Source organism: Triturus cristatus, chromosome 3_1, assembly GCF_964204655.1.
Source record: "Triturus cristatus chromosome 3_1, aTriCri1.1, whole genome shotgun sequence".
In the NCBI taxonomy this organism is placed as follows: domain Eukaryota; kingdom Metazoa; phylum Chordata; class Amphibia; order Caudata; family Salamandridae; genus Triturus; species Triturus cristatus.
Genome location: NC_140583.1, coordinates 972474084 through 972482576, shown reverse-complemented (window position 1 = coordinate 972482576; position 8493 = coordinate 972474084).

Genomic DNA, 8493 nt, shown 5'->3' with positions numbered 1-8493 from the left:
ATTTAAAGCAGTCCATGTGCTAAGGCCTGGCTCACTGCATGAGTACTTGGGTACTGACTGAATGATTACACTACAGCAAGGAGAGTGCCTGGGTGAATTTATAAGTGGTAAGCTTTTGGCGCAGGGAATGGATTAGTACTTGGTACTGAATGGGTCACTAGAGGAGTGCAAAGGGAGTCACAGGATGTTTGCTGGATGGTATGGATACTGACTAGGGAATTGTAAGTCTGAAAGACAAGTGTCTAGGTGATTAGAAGAGTGCATGCATAGTGGATAGGGGTTTGAAACAGTCCATATGCTAATGCCTGGCTCAGTGCATGAATACTTAGGCACTGACTGAATGATTAGAGTACTGCAAAGAGAGTGTCTTGGTGAATTTATAAGTGTTTGGGTTTTGGCACAGTGAATGGATTAGTACATGGTGCTGAATGGGTCACTAGAGAACTGCAAAGGGAGTGACAGGGTGTTTCCTGGAAGTGTATGGATACTGACCAGGAAATTGAAGGTGTGAAAAACAACTGTGTAGGTGGTTAGAGAACTACATGCATAGTGAATAGGCGTTTGAAGCAGTCTATGTGATAAGCCCTGGTTCACTGCATGAGTACTTGAGTACTGACTGAATGATTAGAGTACAGCAAAAAGACTGCCTGAGTGAATTTAAAAGTGGTAGGCTTTTGGCGCAGGGAATGAATTAGTACTTGGTACTGAATGGGTCACTAGAAGAGTGCAAAGGGAGTGACAGGATGTTTGCTGGACTGTATGGATACTGACTAGGAAATTGAAAGTGTGAAAGACAAGTGTCTAGGTGGTTAGAAGACTGCATGCATAGTGGATAGGGGTTTGAAGAAGTCCATGTGCTAAGGCCTGGCTCATTGCATGAATACTTAGGCAGTGACTGAATCATTAGAGTACTGGAAAGAGAGTGTCTTGGCGAATTTATAAGTGTTTGGGTTTTGGCACAGTGAATGGATTAGTACATGGTGCTGAATGGGTCACTAGAGGACTGCAAAGGGAGTGACATGGTGTTTCCTGGAAGTGTGTGGATACTGACTAGGGAATTGAAGGTGTAAAAGACAAGTGTATAGCATGTTAGAACACTACATGCATACTGCATAGACATATGAAGCAGTCTATTTGGTGATGAATGGTTCACAACATAAGTACTTAGAAACTGACTAAATCATCAGACTACTTCTAGGACAGTGCCTGGGTAAAACTTTTACATTTTCAGTTTTGCCACAGTGTAGAGAATAGTACATGGCACTGCACCTTAGTGTCAAACCCTGACTCATTTTATCAATGCATAAGCAAAGACTAGCTTCTAATGCTACTAAAACTTGACAACATGACCGGTTTTAAAAGAGTTATCTGTCAGAAAATACACGATGTTACCCAATCCTTCTCTCACAGTCGTTCCCAAATGCACACAGACTCACTGTGTGATTCTAGACAACAACCACTATCCCTAGAAGTTTACCAAAACTCATTTACTACTGTGGAAGTGGTAAGGGGACTGCACACAATCTACATATTTCAGGACTGCACTTTTGTGTCAAAGACTGACTCATTTAATCAAAGCATAAGCAAAGACTTGCTTCTCATGCTACTAAAACTTGACAACATGACAGGTTTTAAAACAGTTATCTGCCACCAAATACACGATGTTACCAAATGCTTCTCTCACAGTGGTTCCCAAATGCACACAGACTCACAGTGTGATCCTAGACAACAACCACTATCCCTAGGAGTTTACCAAAACTGATTCACTCCTATGGAAGTGTTAACGAAACTGCACACAATGTACATATTTCAAGACTGCACTTTTGTGTCAAAGCCTGACTCATTTAATCAAAGCATAAGCAAAGACTGGCTTCTAATGCTACTAAAACTTGACAACATGACCGGTTTTAAAAGACTTATCTGTCACAAAATACACGATGTTACCCAATCCTTCTCTCAAAGTGATTCCCAAATGCACACACACTCACAGTGTGATTCTAGACAAGCACCACTATCCCTAGGAGTTTACCAAAACTCATTCACTACAGTGGAAGTGTTAGGGGAACTGCACACAATCTACATATTTCATGACTACACTTTAGTGTCAATGCCTGACTCATTTAATCAAAGCATAAGCCATAACTGTCTTCTAATGCTACTAAAACTTGACAACATGACATGTTTTAAAACAGTTATCTGTCAGCAAATACACGATGTTACCAAACACTTCTCTCACAGTGGTTCCCAAATGCACACAGACTCACAGTGTGATTCTAGACAAGCACCACTATCCCTAGGAGTTTACCAAAACTCATTCACTACAGTGGAAATGGTAAGGGAACTGCACACAATCTACATATTTCACGACTACACTTTAGTATCAATGCCTGACTCATTTAATCAACGCATAAGCAAAGACTGGCTTCTAATGCTACTAAACTTGACAACATGACAGGTTTTAAAATAGTTATCTGTCAGCAAATACACGATGTTACCAAATGCTTCTCTCACAGTGGTTCCCAAATGCACACAGACTCACAGTGTGATTCTAGACAAGCACCACTATCCCTAGGAGTTTACCAAAACTCATTCACTACAGTAGAAGTGGTAAGGGAACTGCACACAATCTACATATTTCAGGACTGCACTTTTGTGTCAAAGCCTCACTCATTTAATCAACGCATAAGTAATGACTGGATTTTAATGCTACTAAAACTTTACAACATGACAGGTTTTAAAACAGTTATCTGTCAGCAAATACACAATGTTACCAAATGCTTCTCTCACAGTGGTTTCAAAATGCACACAGACTCACAGTCTGATTCTAGACAAGCACCACTATCCCTAGGAGTTTACCAAAACTCATTCACTACAGTAGAAGTGGTAAGGGAACTGCACACAATCTACATATTTCAGGACTGCACTTTTGTGTCAAAGCCTCACTCATTTAATCAACGCATAAGTAATGACTGGATTCTAATGCTACTAAAACTTCACAACATGACAGGTTTTAAAAAAGTTATCTGTCAGCAAATACACAATGTTACCAAATGCTTCTCTCACAGTGGTTCCCAAATGCACACAGACTCACTGTGTGATTCTAGACAAACAACACTATCCCTTGCACTATACCAAAACACATTTCTTCATCTACAAGGAGTACTACATTTTAGTGCAGAAACATAACTAATTTCACAAATTCATAAACAATGACTGGTTTCTAATTCTACCAAAATATAAAAACTGCATAGTTATCTGTCTACAAACACATGAAAAAAACAATTGCTTATCACAGCATGGTTTCTACACGCACACACACACTGTCAATAAGATTGTAGAGAAAATAAAGTACTCCCTACACTTTAGCAGAAGAAATACATTAGTCTGATTAAAATAAAAATAGTCTACATACATCCCCTCACAATTAAATACCTCACCTTTCAAGATGTTTTGTAGATTAAGAAGTATATCAGTTACACACCAGATATCAGTCACACACCAGATTTTCTTATACAGAATCTCTGCACTGTGCACCTGTCAGCAAAACCAAAGAATGGCAAAGTTTCCCTCTCATTTTCCACACATATACATGTAAACATCAAATCACATTCCTTCCCACATAAATTCAAAACCAAACACACATTTCTATTGGTTAAACATTTCAACCCTTTCCAAATGACATAAACTTCAACCCTTCCCCCAATCTGCCTTCTGCCCGTTACCATAGAAACATGTCATGGAACACTGTACTGAGTACACAGGTCACAAGTTCAGCACACACAATGTTGCTAATCCAGACAGCAAGTGTGCTTGACTTCTCAACATATCAGCTTATCATATATAATGTTCCTTACAATAAGTTTTTGTTAACCAATAGGAATCATGCGTTTAAAAAACAGAAATATACACTCTACCTTTCAGTGTAGAAGGTTGTCAAACAACCAATCATTTCTTTTCTTTTTTCAAAACTGCATCTTACCCACCATTTTAGAAACATCTTACTTTCCAAACTGCCATTTCATTTACAGAGACCATCTGAGTGCATCCAGACCTCCTTACAAGATGCTTAGAGTGTGGATTGTGGGACACAGCCACATTTTCTGGAGCCAAAGGTATTCAGAAAACAAAGGCATTCACAAAGACCTAGGTTTGCCAAATGTAGACATTAAATGGATTGGACAGAGAGGGTTAAAGTGGCACCAATTGATGCCATTGGTGAAATCCTTCATGCAAATCCAACACCCTGACCTCATAATAGTGCACTGTGGTGGCAATGACCTAGGCACTTTGACTGGGGTAGATCTGGAAATGCTTATGAAGGACACCTTTGCAGAACTGATTTCACTTTTCCCTAAAACTGCCTTTGTGTATTCTAACATATGCCAAAGGCAGAAATGGAACTGGTCCGATCATTTTTGTCCACAGATTGAGAAAGCTAGGAAACATGTGAATAAATCTGTTTCTGCTTTTCTCCGAGACTACAGAATGGGGTCCATTTACAATAACAATCTGCGCTTTCATATGCAAGAGATGTATAGGAGAGATGGAGTACACTTTACTGATGAAGGAAACAGAGTCTTCCTCAACAACTTTAGACTCTGTTTAGGTACTTACTTATAAGTAACAAAAACTCTCAATGAACACAACGGCTCTTTTTAGAGCCACTCAAGAACAAAACACCTAACCTTAATCTTTATCTCCCAACAATTTCATTTTTTTTTTCCCTGGATCCGCGAACCCACCGCGAGAGAATCAGTGCATCCAATGCGATAGGATGCGCGCACCATGCGCGCATTTCGCCGTTTTTTATTTTTTTAAAGGGGGGCCCAGGGGGTCCTTCTGGGACCCCCTAAGTACCTCTAGAGGGTCAGAGTATTTCCACTCTGCGCCCTCTTTATGTTTTACACACTTATTCCCCTTGCTTCTTCAGCCTCGCTTGTACCGAGGCAGAAAATGGCCGCCAACAGTTCCTGGTTTCGAATGTAGACAGACACTCGACAGCCAATTAGCATTCAGCGCGCGATCGGGAGGGTGCACGCTCAGCTCGGGGAGGGTGCGCTAACGGTGCGGGTAGGGTCCGCGGATCCTCCCCGGCCATAGATATTTATGTACTTTTAACTCTCATTTTCTCAGGAACTACTGAACAAATTCACACCCTTTATGCAACAGGCACAAGTCTGAACTGAGGACTACCTCTGTGCCAAATTTGGTGTAATTCCGTTCAGCGGTTCGGACTGTAACTCCGACAACAGATCCTATGGGAAATTGCATGGGGAAAATGCGTTTTGGGACCCCCCTTTTTTCTCAGCCCCCGCTTGACGAATCACCACAAAACTTTCAGGGTAGGAGCGGAGCTGGACAAAAGTTTGGAAAATTTCGCGAGGATTCATCAACCGGCGCCAGACTTATTGGGAATAGAATGTTGCGGATTTCCTATGGAAAATAGGTCCTCACTATAACTATCTACTGGCGACCGCCAGTAGATAATATATATATATATATATATCCTGGTGGTAGTCGCTTTTCCATATATAGAAGTAGATATTTGCCCTATTTAAAATAAATATTGAAAAAAAACATTTTTAATATTATTTTTTTTAAAACACCTATACTTACATATACCTACCCTAAAACATGATAAACGGTATGCATTGTAAAGGATAAAAGCATGCGTGCTAAAGCCATGCGTGCTAAAGGCATATGCTTGGTAAAGACATGCATGCTAAAGGCATACACATGTTAAAATCTGCGGTGTAATGGCATTGCATGATAAAGTCTGAGTGGTAAACGATGTTTCCCTCATAAATTTATATATAATACAAATATACCTTGCAGGGTCTCTACAGTGGGTCTGGTGAGGATTATTGCCATAGTGCAATTTAGTACCCATAGGGTTTGTCAAAGAGGATAACCAACACCACAACATTTGCCTACTAATGTAATTTATGAGATTTCGTGTGAAAAAATATTTGTTTATAGGGTTCAACAAGGTTTAATAACAATTCAACCTTAACCACTTAAATGCAGTGGATAAATCATCCACGTAAACTCTCATCACCACTGTATTGTGATGGATTTTAATGCTTTGTTCACCACACTAAAGGAAAAAATCCTTCTAGTGCAAACACCTCAAGGTTTCTGTCTTAAAATAAGAAAGTAAGAATGCAAGGGAAGAGCTTACTGAGTTTGTTTATTTGTTTGTGTTACAGTAAGCATGCATTGAGCACTGACGTCACACAAATAAAACTGAAAGCCTTTGGCACAGTTCAGTTTGATTGGAGCTCAGTGGCATAACTCTGTCTCTCCAAAGGATAGATCAGTGCTGAAGGAGTACTGCTGGAAAAGAGACAATGTCCTTTTTTCAGCAGCACCATTTCCATAGAGGATCGCTGCTTTGAGATTGCTCAGGAGGACGATATCCAAACATGCATCCAGAACCACCTAAGGGCCACCAAGGATTTGTTTTGGAGTGAGGAGCTCCCTTTGGCATGCTGCTTCCCGGGAAGGGAAGGTGGGGTGCAGAAAGCCCACTACACATAAGGGAAGGATGTTAAAAACAAAAAATGGTACGAGCTGGTCCACCTTGGCATTGGGCCATTCCCACAATCCCCCTGAGATGCATGGCAGTTTTTCTGGCTGCAAAGGTGGCAGATTGGAGGTGATTTACTATAAAACTGCCCCCTGCCGGGTGGAGGCAGAGAGCTCCTAGGCTCTAACGAAGGATAAGTAAAATAAAATGGGATGGAGCAGGCTGACCCTGGTATCTGGCCTTACCCGCCCCTTCCATTTAACACAATAGTATTTATGTCCTCTCTTCGGGGTACAGGTTGGATTGGTTACCCCCTGTCTGCTGCCTTTGGGGGTTCCGGGCATATCAAAGCATACCAGACACTTAGAAAATACTGAAAATAAGGTGAGAATGGCTTCCCTGGCATTGGGGCATGCCACTTCATTACCAAAGGACACAGCAGTTTTTCTGCCACTGCTAGGGGAGAGATTTGCAGTGTTTGCTATAAATCTGCCCTGGGGCTGTGGGGGGTGGTAGAAGAGCTATGAGACATCAGGTAAGGATCTTTGAAAAAATAGGGTGTGAACATCCCACCTTGACAGTAGGCTGTGCACCATCCCCACAAAGGGCACAACAGTTTTTCTGCCCACATGGGGTCATATTGTGTATTCTTTTTTTTGTTGATGGCATTGACCCTTGCCGCCACCCACCCTAAAGGGTGCACCTGTCTCTCTGCTTCCCTAGGGGGTAGGTTGGGGGTGTGTACCATTAATCTGCCACAGGGGCGTGTGGGTAGAGAGCGCATTAGACATCAGGGAAGAATAATTAAAAAGAAAATGGGGTAAAACAAATGGGGTGGAGGCAGCTTAACCGGGCTTCAGGCTCTACCCTCATCTGCCCCCAAAGAGCACAACAGCTTTTCTGGTGCCCACCCCAGGTGAAAGAAATCTCATTGAACATCAGGGAAAGATCATTAAAAAAGGGTGTAGGGGACCCCCCTTGGCATTGTGCAGTGGTCCCATGCCCCTTTAGGGTACAACAGCCTTTCTGCCCCTCTCACCTGTGGGGTGGATTGCTTGTGTTTATCCCAGTCAACCCTCCCCCCCCCCCCCCCCCCCCCGGGAGTAGAAAACCTACTACATGCTTGGAAAGCATCTTTAAATAAAATATTTTGGGCAGTCTACACTGGCATCGGGTCAAGTCCCTACCCCACAAAGGGTATGCCATTCTTTTTGCCTGCTTCTAGGGGGGAGATTGAGGGTGTTTATCCCTGATGTGCCCCCAAAGAAAGGAGTGCAGAAAAATATCAGACATTAAGAAAGAATAATACAACCATGGGGTGGGGCAGCCCAGCTTAGCATGGGGTCATGCTCCCTTCCTGCAGGAGGCAGATTGAGGATTTTCACTCGAATTTACTCCCATGAAGGGAACAGAAAATCTACTATACACCAGAGATGATACATTTTAAATATATGGGGTGGGCAGCCCACCCTGACGTTGGGCTGTGTCCCCACCTTCCCAGAGAACACATCACTCTTTCTGACACCTCTAGACAGCAGGGAAGATATTGTAAAGAAACAATGGGTGGTGCAGCTCACACTGGCATTGGGCCAGGCCCCTACCCTCTCAAAAAGGCATATTGGATTATTTTTCACCCCCACACATCTCCCGGGGAAAGGGAAGAGGGCAGAAAGATCACTAGACTGCAGGAAAATTCATAACAACATCAAAATAAATAGGGTGGGAACAGCCCATCCACTCACCCGTAAAGGGCCGGTCTATGAGCTCACCCCTAAAGGTCCCAACAGTGTCTGCCAAACTGAGGGGTGATTGGGGGTTTGCCCCAATGTGTCCCCTGGTGATTAGAAAGCCCCTAGATACCAGGGATATCTTTGCTAGAAAAAATTACAGGGTGTGGTGGCGCTCCCAGGTACCAGCCTTGACCCACACACTATAAGGATTGGCAGTTTTTCTCTCCCTAATAT